Raw genomic sequence first — 21,794 nt, forward strand, 5'->3', positions numbered from 1 at the left:
AACAGAGCTGAAGCTGTTTATTTTCGCTGTTTCTCCCTTAAAATTCAAACATACTTCTCCAGGACAAAAAGGAGCCTGCCTCACCCTCCAAGCATTATGCTGAACAGAAGCTGAGCACTGAATCTGTGCAAAGCGTTTGGGTTTTGCCACCCAGCATCATTTCAGTGTTCAAGCACCCGGGAGAGCTCTGATGGGTGCAGACATCTGAGCAGCCAAGTGTGGCCCAGCCGCACGCAGCCATCACTTTACTGCCTTCACTTCCACTTGCTGCAGCACTGCAACCATCCCAGAGGACGTTTGCCAAAGCACAACGTGGGGCCGAAGAGTTGGACCTCCCCCGTGGGCACACGAGCTGCCAGGGTGAGTCCTGCCCACACCAGGCGGTGCCTCTCCCCTTGTTATTGCACTGAATGGCAACCAGGGGATTAAAGTGCTGCTGTCAAACAGCACATCATGCATTATTCAGGCCAAAACCAGGTGCTACCAGTTGGCACACGCAGCCTGAGCCCAGTTAGGCTCCCCTTTCCCAGTCCTAAGACTCCCTCTGTCAGCAGGCTGAAGGCCTCCAGCGCTCCCAGCACCAGCTCAAAAGGTGGCTGCTGGAGACAGGAGGATTTGAGAGGGGTCCGAGCCCTGTCCTCGAGACAAGGAGGACCCAGAGGGTGGGTGCTGGTGCAGGGACAGCAGCAGGGACCCATCTAACAGCTGGCTGCTGCAGGGCTGGTCCCCAACACCCCCGAGCTGTGCTCAGAGCAGCGCTTGCCCGTGGCACAAAGTCACCTTTGTCACCAGAGAACTGAGCACACAGAGGTCACACAGCGTCCACGTGGCAGAAACCAGGGCTCTCCTCGGCTCAGGATCACAACATCTTCCCCAGCCCCACGTCTGCTCATTTCCCACCCTGCTTTCCCCTATCAGCCCTCGTTATCTGATAAATTTGCTGGGACAGCCGGAAACAGCTGATTAGCACTAACAGGAGGGAGCTGACACCTCACCGGGGAAATTACAGGGAACAAGAGATAAGCAAGGACCCTGAGTACACCGAGATAACACGGGCTGCTGTTCCACCGCGCTGGCTCAGCCTAGGTGGCAGGGAGGTGAGCACAAACACCCCCGTATGGGGACGCCAGCCAGCTCACCCAAACCAGGAGATGTGTATTTACCCTGACAGATGAATACATAAGATTCAGAGGAAGAAGCGATGGCAGTCAGCAGTGCTTTCTTCTCCCCGGATTGCAGGAGACGGGGAAGTCTATAAATAAAACCCCTTCATCTCCCTGCGAGGCACCAGGTGACACCCCGGCTGCATCAGTAAGGCCGTCACCCTAAAACTCAAAGGAAAAACTCACAGGGAAACCCACAGCCATCCGGATGGTCAGAATCTCAGCACAGAGGAAGAACAACCGGATTTTCCTTGCTGAGGATGGCAGGCACCTCCGAGAGGCCAGGGACACCCCGGTTTGTGCAGGTCAGACCTGGTGCACGCAGCGCAGGACCCAGCACCAGCTGCGGGCACGGCTCGGTGCCTGCCACCAGGTTCATTCCCTCGGCAGGGAAAACTGAGCTCGACTGATCAACAGCTTCAGCTGCCACTGCAAATCCCGACCTGCAGACCACAAGACAAATCGGAGGCTTCCAGGCAGCAGAGAGCTTTGTGGCCGTGGTTAATGTGCCTCCCTATCTGTGTGCAGACAAAGGCATAGAAGTGACAAACTGCACACCCTCCTGCAATTATGGTCACCCCATGGAGGATGTATTTTTGACCTGGCAGCTCTAGCAGGGCCGCCTTCGAGCACATAAAAATCTTTCCTCTTTGTTTATTAGGTGGCACGCCTGATGACACGGCGCACATCGGAGTGTCTAATTGCCTGGAGTATTCCAATGGGTGCCACTCGGCTGATCGTAAACTGTCGGCAAAGGAAAATTACTGATAAACACACTATCCTGCCTCGTCGTATAAATAATTGGTAGTATTATGAATGCATGAGCCAGCACAATTAGGACCTGAAGGTTGTGCCATATGTCACAGCAAAGCTAATTTCTCTTAGATTTGCAATGAGGCCGATTACTCAACGTCGCGGGCTTATTTAGGAGTGAATTCTGGCTTGATGTAAATCAGCCTAACTGTAAGAGAACAGGGCTGCTCTGATTTATGTCAGGTGATGGGCCAGTCCATAACGTCCATATGGGTCTGTAATTATCCATATGGACACAGATATGGACATCCTGCACAAAACCACTGCCGGGTCTGTTGCAGTTACCATTTGAGGCAATAAAAAAAGGGCTAATGTTATGTTATGTGCCCATCACAAGTCCCAGGCTAGCAGGAGAGCAAAATTTGCCAATTGTTACAGGCCTTAAGCAGACAAAAACATCCATTCCCTTTGGTTGAGGCTGAATTAGTGAGAGATTAACTCTGTACGTGTAACACCAGCACTGGAAGCGCCACCACTGCTGTGAGGCTGGGCACCTCGGCTCGGGGTGACACCACACGGCACAACTCCAGACCTCCCAAAACCAGGCTGCTTTTCTCCATCACCACGAGCCACAAAACACCGAGATGCACACCAGGCAAGGCGAGGGAGGCAGGAGATGAGTCAGCCACCCCCGTGCTGGAGGATGTTGTGCCTGCCTGCGGGCTCGCAGCCTCCCCGGAGGGAACCCCTTGCGCACGCAGTGATTCCAGGGGGAGGCTCCAAAAATCCCCGGGATCAGACTCTGTGGAGCAGGGGCAAGGCTGGTTTCTGGTACATTAAGCGCAGACAGCAAGATAGATATGGGGTGGTTCTGTATTTTGTAGATTTGGGAGCAGAGGAGCTGTGCTGGGCTTGAGCTACTCGGGGAAATGGATCCCACTGCTTGCTTCAGTCAAATTCCCCTGGTTACAGCACCAAGTCTCCGACAGCCCTGGGCAACGACCAGAGGCCACCACAGCCCTTGCCCTAGACTTACCAAGGGGCTGTGGCCCCCAAGGGCTGTGCCAAGGGTCTCAGCTCCCTGAATCCTTAGAGGCAGAGCCTTCCCCACAGCTTCTGGAGCAGAACTCTCACCAAATTTCATATGAGACACGAAATGGAGATCTGGACCACTCCCAAGCACTGATCTTCCTACAGCTTATGAATATAGCAACCATCCAGCTACTTTGCCAGCAGCCTCGTCACCCCCTCTGCCCCCCAACACAGCTCTGCCCCCAACACAGCTCGCCCAGGTTTGCCTGCAGACAGCTGCCTGTTAGAGATGATTTATTGCATCGCCTTGAGCCTCAAGATTCCTGGTGGTTTGCAGGCTGTGCTATAGAAGCAGAGCTCATTTCCTGCCTCTTCTGAAGCCGTGCAAACCTTCATCAGGGCTGGCTAGCTGATTTTATTCAGAACAGGATAGCAGAGCTAATAAGCACCAGCAAAGCAAGCATTAATAAGGTGCTATAAATATCAGTGTCCCTCTCAGAAGCAGCAAGGGGGGCTCAGCTTTCAGTTATATGCCTTGCAGCAAACCTAAGGCTTGAACCTACACAGAAATCCCCTCTGATCCACTCCGGGCTCACATTATCCACAGCACTAGCTCTTTTAATTTGACATTTTCCTCCAGCTTCCCCAGCCTGATTCAAACTCCAGCCACCGAAAGAGAGAGAATTTACATTTCCAATTCATAGGCAATACAGTCCATTAGGTTTAACAAGTGAATGAACTTCACATGTAACCTACAGCAAGCATCAGCTCTGTGGCTATTCATTTTAACTGATTACCTCGTTTGCTATATCTAGGAGCCCCGGCGTGGCCATGGCAACTGGTTTTGCTTAAATGCAGCTGAAGAGTGAAGTTAATTTTAGATTAGGTGAGGAGGAGGCTGGTGCACCAAGGGGAGCTCGGTGCTGGATTTCTCTTTTCCTTTGCTGATGGGAACCGCTCAGCCTGCCAGCTCCGCACCAGTGGCCGGACCCCTGCAGCATCCCCAGCACATCCCTGCTGTGTGCCAGGCTTCGGGCTTCGCTGCACCAGACCAACCCCACACAAGTTCCTAGCCATCTGTGAGCCTTCCAAGCCCTGGCTCTGCTGGGGGATCCCTCTCTCCAGGCTGGAGGCAGCTTCTCCAGCAGCCTCACACGCGCTCAGCACAGCAAAGCAGATGGCGTGGCTCCTCGCACCCTGGGTAGGGCTAACCCAAGTGGGCTGGCTTGCCCTTGCTGCTCCAGCACCGCATACATCACTGAAATCATTTCTTCTGTGTGTTATAAAGGTGTCAAAAATGTCCTTAAAACCCCAGGCCTGGGGATGGTTATATGCCAGCTCAGTACACTCATCTATGTAAATTGATGTGAATATTCATAGCAGGGCCAGAAATACCATAAATAAGCTAAAAGTGACCTTAAGCATAATTAGCACTTTGGACCTAAGAGGCATATTTTGGTTGTTCTCATGAGAACGTAAAGTAGGTGGTAAATGGGCATTTCTTTGAAGCAAGGCTGCCTCTTACTAAGTGCCTCCTGCAGGCAGCCAGCAGTGCAAGGCTGCTTCAGAGCTCCTTCCCTCACAGCTCTCAGTCCAGCCAATGCTTCCCCTAGGAAATTTCCTCGGGGCCAGGTTAGCACCCCTGCTCTTTTGGGGTTTCTGCCCTCTTCACTGCCTGCCCCCGTGACATTTCTGGCTCCCTGCGCTCACCCAAACTGTGCCACCCAAGAGCATCCGCTTGGCGCTGGTGCCCTGCCGCAAAGCCATTTCTTCTCCCTGCCAGCTTGGGCTTGTCATCCTTTTTATTTTACCCCAGCTGGAGCTTAACCACCTTTTCCATGTAACTTGAAGGAAGGGCAGCTGCTGCAGGCACCAGGCTGTGCTCAGCCCCAGCACGGCAGCACACTGCGCTCACCTCCCCGTGCACACAAACCACCTCGATGGGCACACTGCAAACCCACAGGTGGGCAAACCCATCAAGTATCAGCTCTGCAAACCAGCAGCACACAATATATAGCTATACATATGATATATATATATAAAATCAAGTATTAGCATTTTTGTTATATACCCATACACTGTATGCAAACCATCACTGTCTATTAATACATATATACATATGCTCATTTAAGCAGTAATGGAACAAAAACAAGACCAAAATGTGCCTTTCTTTGGCTCTAAACTGTTTCCAAGTGTAACAGGAATACATCTGCCCGTAGTCATGCCTGCTGTAGGGGGCTGCTCCTCTACAGCACCAGGCACAGCAGCACACCAAGCCCAGCTCCGGGTACCCAAACCATGAGCAATAATCAAGGGAAGAATCTGGCCCGTCCAATGAATGGGTATTCTGCTTCTCTCAAGTAATTTCTTATTTATTTGGGCAGCAGGTCTGCTAGTGCACGTCAGTCTTGATGGCACTGGAGACTTCAGCTCGCACCCAAGGGCTCAGACAGGGCTGGACCGAGCCCAGGTCACCGCTTGCACAAGGTTTAGAGCTAAGACGAGCACAGACCTCCTATTATTTATTTATTGTTTGCAAGCAGGCCTGTGTCCATCTGGGCCAGGACTTTAGAAGACGAAAATAACCAGGATTTCTAGCAAACAACAGCTCCTGCCAGAAACCGAGGAAGAGAGAGAGCAGCACCAGCCACTCCAGCCTTTTCCACGAGAGAGTTAAAAAAAACTTCATGCAGAGAAGCCTATTGAGATTGATTAACCAACGTTGTGATTTGTAATTTTGCTTAATGCTATTAAAGAAAAGCATTGACCATTTGTTCGGGAGAAAGACTGGCGGGGCGCCAAGTTTTTGCATAATGAATTCAGAGGATTAATCCTATTAGTCTTCCTCCCTTCCCCCAGCCCCTTAAACTTCCCCGAAGATGAATCGCAGATGCAAAACCCAACCCAACAGCCAGATATTGGCTGAGCTGCATCTGATATCTCCGAGACCTTTGTGCTCGCCCTGCGAGATAGCAGAATGACTCAGAGGAGCGGCAGTAGGTGAGGAGAACAATGGAGATATTATCAGCGAGGCTGGGAGGCTGCTTCAAAGCCTCCAGCAGCTGAAATACGCGGAACAATAGAGGAGGGGGGGGAAAAAAAAAAATGTGTGGTTGACAAGTAGGCATAAGGATATTATTAGCAGGTTACAAGCGGTGTGTGAGGGGGGCTGCGTGGGAGAGGGGCTGCACCCCCAGGCAGGGTGACGGTGACACCCCTCGGTGCTGGCGTGTCAGCACCCTCCAGGGCTCACCCTGCTGCATTCGTCACTGCCCAAAGTGACCCCAAAGTCTGGGTCAGGCTTTTGAGTACTGATGCTGGGGGGGCGTGCTGTATGAAGGAGGAGAGTTGGGGATGTCCCAGAGGGGCTGGTGGGACATCCCAGCCCCCTCATGGCTCCAAAGGCTCAAAGGGGAACAGCTCTGGCCAGGAGACCCCCCCCCCCCCCCCCCGTGCCCACCTATCCCAACGCAGTGGTGGCCCAGAGCTGCTGTGGGGCAGGATTGGGGTGTTCCCAGGGGGGATTTCACCCCAAGTCCCCTCTCCAAGCCATCAGAAAGGCCAACCCAACATCATGAGCTTCCCTTCCCATATTTTCAAGTACAGTGGGGAGGAAATCACTCTTCCAACCCCAAGTCCCCCACCCCTCCAGGTACCCACAAAGCATCCCTAATGCATTTCCCACAGGAGCAGAGCAGGACACGAGCCCCTTTTCTTCAGCACAGCACCTCACCTATAGACAGCGTCATGTCACTACGTGTGACAAACCTCTACATTAGGAGCCATAAATATTTATATGGCATGAACTCCGACAACAGAGCTGACACCTCACACTGCAAAGGGATTCGAGTGTGGAATATTATTTCTAAAGCTTTCAGTAACACTCGCAGGCCTCCTGGCTCCCTGCACAACTGTTCACACCTCCAGGCACCAAGGGGGCTTCATCCATCACCCATCCTTCCCACCAAGGACACCCCACACAGCCAGCAGCTCTAATGGGGTCACCAGAAAGCCAAGGGGGTCAGGGCTGCCTGCTGCCCACACAAAGCCCAGCTGTGCTAATGTCCTGCCAGCCAGGCAGAGATTCACTGGCCATTTTTAGCCACCAAGATGGGAACCTGCTGATTTCTTTCTCTTCCATATGGGTCTTTTAAAGTGAGACGCTGAAGGCTACCAGCCAGCTCCTTCCATTTGGGGAGTTTCTCCAGGTTAAGCCACAGGTGGCTGGTGCCCCCTCCCCAGAAAGCCCCCATGAGCCAACCTCTGGCCAGATGAGCTGGGGGAGCTGCTCCCCCCCAAAAAAAACACATGCTCCTGCCTGCACATGGACAAGGGCACTGCTCCCACCCAAAGGGTTTGGCTCCTTACCTTATCACAGGCACCCAGAGAACATCTCAGGGTCATCAGGACCACGGCTGCACCTCCTGCCCTTGGCCTCCTACAGAGGCTGGGAGCAAGGAGCCAAAGATGCTCCAGCTACAGCCACATATCCTAAAAACCATGGGCACCGAGGCTTTCCCAGCACCCAGGGCACACTCAGGATGGACATACCACCCTAACACATCACCAGCACCTGGGGGCACAAAGGGGCAGCAGCTCCTCCTTTCGGGGGTTTTATTGCAGAGCTGCTCTCGCGCAGGTGCTGGGTGTTTTGAATTTCCAACACTTCTCAGGTGTAACGAGAGAGACGCCAGTCTTGATGAAAGCAGCCAGCTGCCAAGCATCTCCTTTGTGAGCTCGTTGACGGGCACTCAGACGTTGTGTTCTTTTCCATTAATAGTTTACTAATGAATTTCTTGGCACGTGTGTTCAAGCACGCAGCCAAACTCAGAGCAACTTTTGGAGAAATTTTCCAGAAAGTTCCTTCGGAGCTCAGTACCACAAGTGTTCAGAGAACCACCTGTCTGGGGAGCAGAGTCACAGGGGGACAAGTGGCCCAAAGCTCGCCCAAGCAATGCGCACTGAAAATCCCCCGGCTGCTGCTCCTGCCTTAGCCACCGCCTGAGCAGCTGGTGCAGGAGTTATCCCACGATTGATTTTTAAAAGAAGATCTGGCTGGGGAACAGAGAAGCTGTTCACAAGCAAGTTTCAAGCCAAGATTTGTCCAGAAAAAAAAATAAAAATATTTTCTGCAAGGCTCAGTTCTAGTGCTGCCCTAACAAATGCTTTATGGTGCCCAGGACTTCCAAGCCCTAAGAGGACACCCAACCCCTGCTCCAGCACAAAAAGCCATGAAATTCCTGCACTGTTGGTTCATGGTGGAGCTGTAACATCTCCCTGGACCTGCAGCATGGGGAGGAGGAGAAAGAGGTGGCACGGCCTCCAGCTCAGCCCAGACCAACGCGGCACGTGTGGGGCTGTCTCCTTGCGAGCAGTGCTCCGTGGAGTTAGCTGGCATCAATCCTCATGCACTGCCCGTTGACCACAGCATTAAATTAGCATCTAGTTAAGCATGCACAGGAGCCGGGGAGATCGATCAGCGGGAATGAGCCTCTGGTGGCCGTAGATCGGCTGCAGAGGGCTGGGGACATGGCGTGATGCTTGGAGGTCCCATTGCTGCAAATGGGGCATGCACACGGGGGACCTGCAGGGCAATGACAGGGGGTCCCAACGCCCACAGGACCTTGTAGATACTGGGCAGTTGTGTGCCCAAGTTTCCCAGATGGGCACCTCGGTCCCACCAGTGGCACAGGGCTCAGGGAGGAGCTGCCACCCCACAACCTTTGGGGTTGGCTCTCCAGATGGGCCACGAGCTGCAGGAGGTGGCAGGATCCTGTGAAAGGCAGGGTGAGATGGAGAAGATGAGCCCTACATGCTCCAGGGGTACCTGGCAGGATGTTTAGCAGGGACCAGACCATGGATGACCTATGGTGAGGCTCCTCTCCGGGCAGCAGCCCCTAAAAGGGGAGAAGCAGGCTGTCCCCTTGAGCTCCTGCCCCAAATCCTGCCCCAGGTGGCCCTAGAGGACCATGTGTTCAACCAGAAACCCCACCAGCCCCATCGCTAGGGCTGCTGCAGCACGTTCAGGCACCAGGCACTTGCTCTTTATCCCATTTAGGCTCCAAACATCCCTGACTGGGACACCCATGGCACCAAAATGCACCATAGGGTTGGGACCGTGCTGGTACCCACAGCCCGGGGAGCTGGGCAGGGGGGCATGGGGTGCTGCTGGCAGCTGGTGCACAGCACTGATTTTCACCAGGGTATCTGAAAGCAGGAGAAACATCCTAGAAAATTGTTCCTGTCTTGTTACTTCCAAATGCTTTGTTATGAGGCTTGCAAGCCATAAAATTTTCACTACTCTGATGGTTTTGCCCTCTCATTTCCAGCAGCACGTCTCCAAGAATTAGCTGCCTGAATACCTACAGGCAGCCTGTGCTACGAGAGCCTTATGAACGCATGGCAGGACATCCTCCCAGCGCCCCGGGCTCCCTCAGGCAGCTCCAAACCTGCGCCCAGAGCCCCCCATCTGCTCCCAGCTTTGCACGGCAGCAAACATCGAACCTCTCCCTCCAACCCTCCCCGGCTCCTCCACTGACAGGTGTCGATGTTTGCTTTTGGGGAGAGTTTGCAGGGCTCATCTCACCGGAGCTCAGCCCTCGGTCGGAGCTGTGGCAGCTGCCGAGGTGTCCGGGGAGGAGAGCGAGCACCGAGCGCGTTCAGCGCCGAACATCGTGTCCTACGCCTGCCTGCAGGCTATTTACACAGCTCCGATTGATTCCTTGCAACCTGTAATTATTTTCGTTGATTTTTTTTTCCTCCATGCTCTGTTTGTTTTCACTCTCAGGAAGAGGAACAATATTTCTCAGTGCCGAAGTGACGCTGAAGAGGCTGGAGTGCTCCCAGCTGCTCCGTGGGCCGTGGCTGCTCACCCCCTGCCCTCAGATGGGGCCAGAGAATCATGCCTCTGATATCTGGACTGATTTCTTCCTCTTATTTATCTCACATCTACATTTATTTTTTTGCTGTATTTTATTTTTCTCCTTTTTATTTTACCCCTTTTTTTTTCTTCCATGCCACCCTTACTGCAGTAAAATGGCATTTCTGCATGGTAAACCAGCACTCTCTCCCAGTACCAGAAAAGAGTTTGTGTAAATCCCGTATGTCCTGGCTTTTGCTAAGTACAGGGCCTGCCCACATCCCTGCAGCAGCCCCGGTGGTCTCATAATTTGATCTGGAGTCACTTCTGTGCTTGCACAGCCGGTGCTGGAGCCATTTGCCCTCACCTGAGAGAAAATCCTGGCAGGACTGATGTCCTCGTCCTGCTTTGGGGACAGGTAAACATCAGATTTATTCCTTTCCCCGATCCATTTAGTGGGTCACCTTTCTCATTCACCTTGCCTTTTTACCTCTGGGTTTCCTGGGAATGCTCTGCTGCAGTTGCAAAGGAAAGGAATGATTATTCAGAAAAGAAGTGGGAGAGATGCTATAAATGTAAAGCGCGAGAGCGATCCTTAATCATCCTCATCATTAGTTAATTGCCGTAGCCTGAGTCCATTCCAAGGAGAACACAGCGTTAAATATAGATGGAGAAATGGGATCTATTTTTGGGGGGTTTGTGCTCCCTTTGCAGCGGGTTCTGCCTGCTGCTATTCTTACGGATGTCAACACCGGGGAACTGTCAGAGCAGCGTCAGTCTCGCGTTCGCAGGACGTGGGCTCCTACCCGGAGCATCTGGGATTCTGTTTAGCTCGAGTGATGCCTGACAAATGATGGCAATTAGGATCCTGCTATATTTTGCACTCGGCTTTGGGGGAAACCTGTTAAATACCTGGTTCCAGCAGAGCCCTGTCCAAAGGCACGTCAGGAGATCGGTGGCAGAGCCAGGAGCTGAGTCAAGATCTGCAGAATCCAGCTCAATGCCTTAACCGAGAGATTTATTTTTCCTCTACCTAGGAAGCATTTGCACCTATGTCCTGGAGCTTGGACTAGCAGAAGCCCTTGCTCCCCATGCACGCTCCCCATTTTCAGAGCACCTTTTATTCCCTAAACATAGCTTTGGTCCATGTCCTCTGTGTATTTTCTATCTAAGAGATGAAGACCCCATTAATGAGTTTTCCTGTGGCTGGCATGGGCGGCCAGGTTCCCTCATCGCCATAGCGATGGCAGAGGACCCTTCCCATGCCATCGTGCTCTGCTCAGAGCTTTTCCTTCAGCTCTTGGCCAAGTTTGGGGACAGAGAGCTGGGACCGAGGACAGGGCACTGCCTGCATTTCTGTGGGACAGCGTGGGACATAAGGGATGTCCCCATATTGTGCAGGGCGAGGGGCTCCCTTGTGCACATCCTTGTACCCAGGGTGGCTGTGGGAGCCCACGCACATCCCTGAGCACCCAGACACATCCCAGGCAGCATCTGCATCCATCCAGGTGACACAACACGCGTGATCCATGCCGTGTGCATGTCACAGTGGGTGGCACGAGCTTGGTGGCTCTGAGGCACAGGGGATGCGTGCACCTCATACCCCAATGTGTGTGCTGGTGGGCAGGGGGGTCTGCTTGGACATGAAGCTGCGTGGGGGGGTCTGGGCATGGCCACACGAGCGTGTCCTTCAGCAGAGGCTCGGAAGAGGAGGATTAAATGCCAAGTGCTCTGCCGAGGGCTAAAGCCTGATGCATTGAACCTGCTGGCTGGCTGACAGATACCTGGGCTTAGTGGCTTTTCTGCTCGCTGGCAATGCTTGTACAGTGTGTCAGAGCTAAAAATTCTGCTGCACTGAACTGGATCGTGTCCCAGGCCTGAGTCTGCAGGGATGATGTGTGTGTACATGCACGCACCGTGGCAGGGGTGGTGGAGGTGTGCTCCTGGCTCCTGCTGCACGTGCAGCCCGGTGTGCACATCTGGGCTGTGATCCCGGCACACAGAGTTGTGCTAAATATCCGTGTGGATCCCTTTCTGCAGGGTCATGTCTCTGTGTATACGTGTGGCACAAGTTAAGGGCTTAATACCTACCGAGCTCTTGGAGAGCAGGCTTAGTGTAACGAGGAGAGTTGGCTCCTGTCTACAGCACAGATCTCTGGGACCCTGGGACCACTTTTGTCCTCCCTGCTCCTCTATCCAAGGCTGTGCATGAGTCCAAACCACCCAAGCAAGACCAGCCTCTCCCCCCAAATGTAATACCCCCAGGGCACCCTGCAGCAGGGCTGTAGCAGCGCACACGTGCTCTTACGGTGCAGCTCTGAAAGGCAGCCACCCATTGCAGGGGGATATCTCCTGCTTTTTATCCCATTAAAAAAAAAAAAAAAAAAGGATTATTTTGGTTCTGCTTCCCCTGCTTGCACTCCTTCTTACTCCAGGTGCTGGGAGAAGATGCTTTGCTCCAGCATTACCCTGCAGGGCAGCAGCACCTCACTGGGCAGGGGCTGCGGTAGCTCCATCCCTTCTCAGCCAGATTTTTTTGCCATGATCCCTGCACATCCCTGCTCCAGGAGGAGGCCGGGGCTGCAGGCAGGAGCTGTGCCATCTCTCTGCTCCTTCGGCAGAATCTGGCCCTGCACGGAAAGGAGGCAGCAGTCCTCGCCCCCCGGCAAAGCCTCGGTGCCTTCACGTGGATGCCAGCGTGGGGAGATTGGCAGAGGATCTCGGAGGGGAGAGAAAGGGAAAGTCAAAACTTAATAAGACATTAAGACAACAGATTCATTAAAAAGTCGTTAGTCTCTGTCAGGAGTGGCTTTAATTAACAAATGCCAGGAACCGCAGTACTGTCTTGTTGCTGCCACTGTGCCTCAACAGTATTGTGACCACCTGAATGCCGCTAATTAAATGCCATTTAAAGCTCCCCCAAACCTGGCAGCAAATCTTCAGCGCTCTGCCAATTTTCTCTGCAGCCTCCAAATTCACCTCATTTGTCATTGTCCTCCCCACACGGGGGTGGCATTTCTTGGAAAACATCGCTTCCCTCCCAAGGCGTCCTTCCTAAAGCTTCTTCCCATCTTCTACTTGTTCAGCCAGACCCCACGCTTCCCCTGCATCTTTTAAGCCAGGGGAGCCCTGGCACTGCCGCGTGGTGGCTTGGGGAGCTGCGCTTTGTGCGAAACACAGCCCCCATGGCTGGAAGGAAAAGGGAGACCCAGCTCTTGGACAAGGTGTGCTTCCTCTAAGGCTCCTCCAGCAGCATCTCATGGCTGTAACTAGTGTGGGAAGGTCCCTGTTCGTCCCCCCACCTGTGGGTGCCCCCAGAGGGGTGCCCCAGGTGCCCTCCGTAGTGGTGCCAGAGGAAGCTCTAGCTGGGACCCTCTGCTCCAGAGCTCACCCCGAGCCTGCAGATGCTTCTTGGCCATCTCAGGGCATGCGTGGAGAAGGGACGGGGTTGCTGCTCTGGGGGAAGCTGTGTCAGCCTAATTTATTCCTCTGCATTGCACTTATACAGAGGCTTCACTGTCAGAGCCGCACCAGCGGAAAATAAACCAAGGTGCCCCTCCGGCTGCCTCCCCCCGCCCCAGCACCTCGTGCACGCAGGCACCCCGTGCAGCTGCTTGGATTCGAGCAGAGGCTGCCAGCAGGGAGCAGGGGAAGGGTGGTCAAGGCCTGAAATAGCCGAGCAGGTCACCATCTGGAGCAAGAATACCTAGGAAAGCAAAAAGCTGCTCAAAGAGATAGCAGAAGGGCTGCGAAGCCCTTCGGAGATGAAGCAGAAGGGGGTTGCATCCAGTCTCCTCTCTTCTTTTCCCAGTAGCTGGACACATCCAACCCCCAGCTCCCCTCTCCCTCTTTTCCCCGGGTGCTCTGGGGCTGGTGAGGGGCTGGGGAGCCTTGCAGGAGGTGGGGAGCTGTGGGAAGCAGAGCCCTGCTCAGCATCCTGCCCTGCCCAGCCCGGAGTTTGTGCCCAGGACATTGCCAGGTGGGAGCACGACGGCTCCTGCTGCGCACCCCGGGCTCTGCCACCTCGCCCTGCTCGCTCCTTCCCGTCATTTCCTCTCGTGTCCCGAAAATAGTCCGTCTGCTCCTTGAGTAATGGGCTCTCTTTGTACACTTTCAGGAGCCTTAATACTTCATACTGACCTCTATTGGCAAGATCAAATCAAATCAATCTAACCGCAGGCTCCTGAGTTCCTTGAGTTTTTCTTTGCTTGTATTGTCCTTACGTTTCTTGTGATTTTTTATTTTTTTATTTTTTTTTTGATCCAGCAATCAAAGGCATTTCTTTAGCTGCACACACATGCAGGAACATCGGCAAACACACCATCCATAAAATATACAGCGTCCTCACGGGGGGGGATTTACATAACGGTGACACTGAAGGCATCAAAAAGAATCGGTTATTAGATTTAGGAGCAATTACTGAGACGTCTCCTCTAAAGGGGAGCAGGCTGGGAGCTGGCAGCGGGGTACAGAGGCTGCTAAACGCTCAGGGTCCCTCCCCGCTCCATGTGCCATTTGTCCTGCTCTACACCTCGTGGAGACGTTCCCAGCTCCAAGCAGCTACAAACCTCCCCGCGGTCCCCTTGGTTTTCCGTAGCTCGGGCGATGGAAGATTTGCAGAGAGGCATCTGGAAATAGCTCAGGCTCCCCATCAGGCGTCTCTGCTTTCTGCAAGCCCGGGAGCTGGGCACGTGCAGCTGGGTACAGCTCCGGGGCTGTGGGGTGCCCCAGTGCCCCAGCAAGGGAGCAGGGAAGGCGTCAGGAAATGCCATAAATCCGAGCATTACTCCATCACCTCCCTCAAATCTTGGGAATTGCTTTGGAAGGCGTTCCTTGCAGACAGCCATCCGGCAGCAATTCAGCCCCCATAGGCAAATCTAGGGCCCGATCCAAGTCTGTCCAGACAACAAAATTAGGCAGCTAATTAAAGAAGCTCCCACCTGCATTGCATGTGCCAAATTTAACGGTGTGGCCTCGTGGTGCCCGATATTTGCAGAGCCGTGGGAGGTTTGGTGCTGCACGGTATCTGAGAAGACAAACAGCAAACAAAACTACCAGAACTCGATCTTTTCGTTAGTGTCCATGCTCGTGAGCTCTTCTCGTTGATAAAGGCCTCCTTCTGGGGGCTGAGCAGGTGATTTACAGACCTGTCCTTGGGTTTGTGCCTTCCTTTCCGTGATGCACCCTGCCTTACTGGGCGATGGGCTGGGCTCCCACGAGCACTGTTTGTGCCCGCAGCCCACCGACAGCCAGCCCTTTGCCCGGGAGCTGGACCTGCTTTCACTCAACCAAAACAAAACCCACGATAAATAATCAGTGAATTTGTAGACGCTCGATTGCCATGGCAACCCCGCAGCCCTCCTCCTCCTGAGCTGCCTGCGAGCGCGCCTTTGGCTGGGGACCCAGCAGGTAGCATCTCCCCCAGCCGCTTTGCAGGGCTGCAGTGCCACCCCCCTCACCATCCCATGCCGCTGTCCTGGGTCACACCGGGCTCTGTGCCCCCTGCCCTGCCTGCCCTGATGGCACTGGGGCACCCTGGGGTGGCTCTGAGGTACCCGAGACCACCACCAGCGCCCCGTGCTCCTTCCAGCTGCCTCCACTGCCAGGAGCTGGGAGGAGAGCAGGGGCAAAAGGCTCATTCAGCTCGATGCGGGCAGATATCAGCACCTTCAGACACGTCAAAGCAGCCTCGGTACGTTTTACAGCACCAAAAAGGGAGGCTGCGTTTCTCTCCCCCCCTTCTTTGTCCATGCAGGACGTGCATTATTCTCCCTGCTCGCTCGGGTTCGTTCTGATGGGTTTTGCCTTCCAGCAAGGCGGCGTTAAGCCAGAGCACGACAGGCAGGGAGAGCTGCTGCTCCCACGCCGCACAGCCTGCGGTAATGGCACTTGAGATCAAAGAGATCGGGGGGAGCCCTGGTCCCGGGGGGAGCCAGGATGCAGCTCGGAGGTGGAGCGTGGGTCCAATCCTGTCTCCAGCGAGGCTGTCGGGGGCTGTGCTCAAGCTCTGGAGGCACCAAAGCGTGGTCAGGTCCCCCCGAGGGCTCCGATCGTGGCTTTGCCAAAGCATCGCAGCCCCCAGGAACAGCCGGCTCCAAGCCCTCCTCAAAGGCAGAGCCGGCACTCGGGGATTTAATTGCACGCTTGGTATTCTGTTCAGTGCGAGCCCAGGTATTATTTATAAAAATAGAAAGCAGAAGAAACAGGGAGAGAGGAAAAATATCAAAGGGCTCTTGAATTTTCATGCTGCGTTTGAGCAAGCAGCCTTTTGGATCGGATCACAGCCCGGTGCCTCGGGGAAGAGAGCGGGCGCGGGGAGCCGAGCCCCAGCTGCACCGCGATGACGGGGGCCCGGGGGCCGAATCCTGCCTCCCCAACAGGGATTCAGTGCATAGTTGCAAAGCAGATGAGGCTTAAACTTTGCTTTGGGTCCCCACATGCACGGCTGCAGTCCTCGAGCTGGGAGAAAGGGGTCTGTGCTGTCTGCTGCTCTGGGCTTGGGGGACAAATAGGGTGGATTTTGGCTGCTCGTGGTGGCAGAAGGTGGCCCCATCCTGCGAGGGCTCAGCACCGGGGCAGGCAGGGCTCCCACCTGCCCATTTCTCCCTCGCCCTGCTGGCAGATGAATCATCCGCGGTGATGGGAAAGGGCTCTTCTTTTTTTCTAGAGGAGCCGTGGAAGGATGCCAGTGAACATAACCTCTGCGACTGCTGGAGGAATCGTTCTGGGGAGGAATTAGCAGCACAATATTAGTTGCAGGCAAAGAACTTAATTAGCAGATTCAGCAGAGATTCCAATTAAAAAAATAAGAAGGGAAACAAGCCCCGTGCGTGGCTCGCGGCTCTGCCGCAGACCAGGAGGGGCGGGGGGGGACAAATCCTGCGCAGGGCTCCCGGCCACCCCCGGCACGAAGCCCTGCAGGAGCTGGCTGGGGGGCTCGGGGGGGCTGGGAACCAGCTGGGGATGCTGGTGCCAGGCTGCTCCAGGCACGTGGTGCCCAGCAAAGCGAGGAGGAAGCCTGGTCCCATTCTGCTCGGGGCTGAGCTGCAGAGCAAAGCGAGAGCCGGGCTGCCCAACCCAGACAGAGTGGTGACGGTACCCAAGGAGCCTGATGCGCAGGAGACTTGAATGCATATCATGCCCCTGGATGCACTGGGCTGCCCCGCTGCACTCTCCCCCCATAGCTCTTATGGCAGCAAATCCCAGGATTTAAATGTCCAAGTCCCACTGTGCACTGCCTGATCCCATAGGGCTGCAATCCTGGCTGCCAACATCGGACAGAACCACCCCCAAAAAATACATTCCTTTGCTGGAACCTGCACTGGGGAAAAAAAGGATTTTTTTTTTTTAATAATTTTGAGCCATTCTCTGGTGACCTGGGACGGTCACAGCCCCCGTGTTCAGCAGCAAAACAGCAGCAGAGAGCGCTTGTGCTCACCAGAGAGCCAAATAAAAGCAACACCTCGTAACCGCAGCTCTCGGCTCTGCGGTTTTATTCCGATCCGTGTTCCGCCGTCGGGGCGGGCGCTGAGAGCAGCCTGTTTGTTATTGCTGCTTGGGAGAAGCAAGCACAGCCTGCAGGCCTGGAAACCTGCCTTCGAATGGAAATGGGAGGCAAAGGGAGGAAGCTCTGTGCATGCAGGTGTGAGCGGGGCGTACGTGCACGTAGGTGAGCACACCCGCGTGTGCGCTGTGTGCACGCGTGTGAGCTGCGTGTGTGCCTGCAGGCACAAGGGAGAAAATGTGGCTCGCGTCGTCATGGAAACGCTGACAAACACAAATATGCCAGCAAACACCGCTCGCTGCTCGTGCTGATTCTCCTCGAGCGGCACAGCATCAACACGCACCCGGGGCGGGGGGTCCCAGCAGGTGCCCGGGGTGCCCGGGTGCATTTCTCACCCCTCGTGCTCAGCTCGTCTACAACCTGCGTGGGGTTTGGCACCCCGTGGGCTGATGTCCCTGCAGCTCCTCAAGGGGTTTGCATCACGGAACCCCACTTGATACCCTTGTGCGACCTGGAGAAAGCAAAATGCAACCAGGCAGCCAATTTTTCAGCCCAGAAGGCAGGAGGGAAGGCAGTGCCAGAGCCCAGGCAGTGCCTTTCACCCGGGCGCATCCCTGCTGCCTCGCATGTGTCTGCAAGGAGCCGGTGGAAGAGCTAACTGGTCCTCGGAGGCTGGAAGACCCAGACACAAAAGGTGTTAATAGTCAGCGCTAACAAATGCAACAAGTTCCCTGCAACTGGCTGACGCTGCAGCCTTTTAATTACATCTTTGTCTGGCAGTAAAAGAAACAAATTTGACTCTTAAAGCAGCGCATAACACATGAGGCATCATAATCATTTTCTTCACCGTTTTTTTTTTTTTTCCCTTTCTTTATCAGCAAACGCTGTGCTCTTTAGGAAGTTTATTTCCCCCCAGACCAATCTCCTGCCTGTATATTTGAGGGCGGGTGAGGGCGAAGACAACAAGGAGGAGAGGAAGAGAGGGTGATATAAAATTTCTGCAATGCAAAGCTCGTTCCGTAAAAGACGGTCACATCATTCAGCACGCCTTGCCAGCGTGTTCATATAACGGGGGACTCCATCAGGTTCGCTTCACCCCCGTAACTCGCTTCCCAGGGCAGCAATAAAGACGGCTGGGAGGGGGGGGAAGATAAACCGAGCTGCTCCTCCTGCACTCCTGGGGCTGGCAGAGGGAGCTGCTCTCCTCTGGGCTCTAACTCCGGTTGTTCCTGCGTTTTATAGCAGCGCCCCTGATTTATCGGCAGCTTTAATAGCAGCTGTAAACCAGCCCCAAAGCAGAGAAATAAAGTAACCAGGAGAACATTTCCCCTCCCCATCCAGCTCGCCTCCCTGCCAGGAGCTGTGGCAGCACAGCAAGAGCCCGGAGGTGGCACATTGGGGCCGTGGCTTTGGTCCCAAATAGTGTGAGCGGGGTCCCTGCGCTGCTGGCCGGGCACGGCGCATCCCTGCCTGCTGCTGCACGGCCAGATGGGGCTTGGGATTCATCCCTGGAGGTGGTGCTGGGCCTGGGAACCCTTTAATCAGCTACAAATGAGCTGCTGGGGGCAGGGAGAAGGAGAGCCCCGTGGTTTGGGATGCTCACCTCTGACTCGGGAAGGAGTCCCAAGCCGAATTCCCTTCGCCGTTGCAGGCTTCTGCCGTGACCTTGGCTGGGCTCTGTAGACCCAGAGCTCCAAATGTTTTTCGAAACTGAAATCAATGGGGGCTCCGAGGTGGATGCTCAGTCCTTATCGACCCAGCCCTTAGCCTCGCCGTGCCTCGGCTGGTCTTGAAGGATTTGGAAATTATCCCCCAAAAGAGTGCTGGAAGACAGAATAAAAATGTGCAAAAAATATAACAATAACATTTTGATAGTGCCTGGGAGTGGGGATTTGCTGATAACCCTTTGTGTTTTACCCAGCTGGTTTTCCTGGCACTGCTGCCAAGGGAAGGAGGGCAGCTGGTCCCTCACGGGAGCACGCCGGTGCCGAGGGTGACGTTCAGCTGCCCTGCCGCGGGCACCAGCGATGCTGTAACTCAGGAGCAGTGGAGCCTGCGTGAGTTACAGCTCTGTCCTGCACCACCGACAGCCCTGCTGTAACTCACCCTGCTGCTGGAGGTGATTTGGTTTATTCTGCACAGGGGAGACGCGGGAGGGAAGGGGTGGAGGTCCTTTGGCTCTGGAAAAAAGGGCCATGGGCAGGTGCAATGTGCCTGGTGCAACGGTTTCGTGGGGTTTTGGGGTCACCGTTACCCTTTGCTGGGATGGAAGGAGGTGTGGGTAAACATTACTCTGTGCTTCAAGCCCCAGATCCCTCAGCAATGAGCCGTGCGAGCACCTGCACAGAGCCTTTGCGAGGATCATCCTCCGTGGATGAGGCTTGGCAAAGCCCGAGCTGATCGGGAGGGGAGGCAGAGGCAGCGGCGTCCTCTCTTTTCCAGATCCATTGCTGCTAAGGCGTGCTTGAGGATGGCTTGCTCAAGCTTAGCCCTCCAAATCCGCTGCTGCTCTGTAAGATCGCCTTCGTGCTCCTCCCCGAGGAGCTAACGTTGTGTCTTAAGGGATAAGGAGGGGACGCGCGGCTCCTTACAACCCCGCACGTGTAACTGGCTCCAGGCTTTGAAAAACATCATCAAGACTGCAGGCTGCTCCTCCAGCACGAACAGTTTTAACCCCTTGCACCGGGGGAACGTGTTCCAGGTGACTTCAAGCGCAGGAGAACTGCTGAAGCAGCAGAGACAATAAATGAGTGCCATCTCGGCGAAAATCCCACACAATTAAAACCTGGATCAGGCTGTACTCATCTGCCTGAAGATAGCATCTCGAGAGTGACACGCATTAGTCATCAGCCGCAGCAGGCGCACGGGAGGAGTGTGTTTACCAGCAAGGTGTTAGACAGGGAGGGCTCGAGGCCACCCGGGGCTGCTTCTCCCTCCCCGGCTGCGTCTGGAGCAGGGCAGGCGCCTGCTTCCATCTCCTCGCCTCGCTGGAAGTGCAGGCAGCTCACCTGGAAAACTAGTCCTAAAAATGCTTCTCCTGCACCCAAAGTGTACAGGGCACGCTGTCACAGTGGGTCAGCATCTCCACCCTGTGTGAGGCAGCGAGTGCCCCACGGCACCAGGAGCGAGGTGACATTGGTGTCCCCATCCCGCAAATGGGAAGGTGGGGGGTGATTAAGTGACCTGCCCGGGTCTGTGCAGGGAATCTGCAGCAGAGGAGGAGAAACTCAATTACTGCTAAGGCCAGGCAGCCCTTGGACCCCCCCCGAGTTGTGACGAGAGGTGATTAAATGACCTGAGCCTCACGGTGCTGTGCAGGCTTCCACACAGCCTTGGATTAAAGCCCTGCGCGGTTCATTTGGGTTCAGCTGTTTCTATGGCATTTGCTCGTTGGTCCAGCCCCGAGCAAGGGCTCTGCAGCATCGGCTGCTCTGATTGATGCTGCTGGGGGGGAGCTGCTGCTGCCCGACCTCCCCCGGGTCCAAGTTTTGGCGCACAGGGTGCCCTGAGACCAGCCTCTGCTGTCCCTGGGGACCTCAGGGTGCTGCGGAGGGACCCTGCCGAGCGCAGGAGCAGCCACTCAGTGCCACGGGGACAGGGCAGCAAATGTATCCCTCTCCCTGCAGCTGAAGCCAGCCTCTCCGGCAGCGCCACGTGGCCGAGCCAGGAGATTAAGCCCTGGGGCAGACGGGTCAAGAGCCACCATCAAGTACCGAGTGAGTGCCTGCGCCTGGAGAGCCCTCGGAGAGGTCAGCTGCTCCCTGCAGGAGCACGGCGTGACCTTGGGGCACCTCCTGCACCATGGAAAGGGCAGGGGAAGCTCTTCCTTCCTGCTCACAGCAACCCATCTACATCCTATGCTCGTGAGGATGCAGCGCTGGACCTTTTACAATGGGCTGGCACGGGCAGATGTGCCTGCAGTGGGGGCTCCGTGGGTCCCTGAGCACCGAGGGGCGCATGGCGTGGGCAAGGAGAGGGGCTCTGCCCCCGCTGCTAGAAGAGACACAAACACCTGGAGTGCTTCATAGGGTGCTTACGGGGTTTTTACAGAATCAAGAGGCACGGCCCTGCCTGCCCCCGTGTTTGGATTCAGCCTCCTGTCTCACCCCTCGTTATTTAAAAGGCCGTGAGGGGACATTGCAGCTTGGACTCTCGGCCCGTGCCGCGAAGCGTGTAAGTGCGGCTAACATTAAGCGTGTGCTCCCATTAACTATCTGCTTAAATGCTTTGCTGAATGGGGGCCAACATGCCAGAACATCACCCATTTGGTTTGGGCACATGGGCAGGCGGTTGATGGGATTGAAGTCCTGCCAATTAAATCAGGTCACTCCGATCTCGCCTCTTCTCCCTCGCCGGCGCTGGCGCGTGTGCGCGCGGCTGTTCTCTGTCCCCGCGGTCCAGCCCACTACCGAAGGCAAATTAATGTACACACGAGATGGAGATCAAACGGCCACCGTCACCCTGGGGGCACGTGGCATTTGCA

The 21,794-nt window shown here is 55.0% G+C and overlaps 1 protein-coding gene across 1 annotated transcript in view; it reads right to left on the reverse strand.

The window, feature by feature from the left end:
• Nucleotides 1-7,531, reverse strand: part of NFASC (neurofascin) — a 108,457-nt gene extending 100,926 nt beyond the window's left edge. Inside the window, exon 1 of the mRNA XM_068660195.1 lies at nucleotides 7,317-7,531. The gene's annotated coding sequence lies outside the window, so the exon portion shown is untranslated. The remainder of the gene's footprint in view (nucleotides 1-7,316) is intronic.
• Between the last annotated feature and the right edge of the window lie 14,263 nt (nucleotides 7,532-21,794).

The sequence above is a fragment of the Anas acuta genome, chromosome 24 (genome assembly GCF_963932015.1).
Source record: "Anas acuta chromosome 24, bAnaAcu1.1, whole genome shotgun sequence".
NCBI classification, from domain to species: Eukaryota; Metazoa; Chordata; class Aves; order Anseriformes; family Anatidae; genus Anas; species Anas acuta.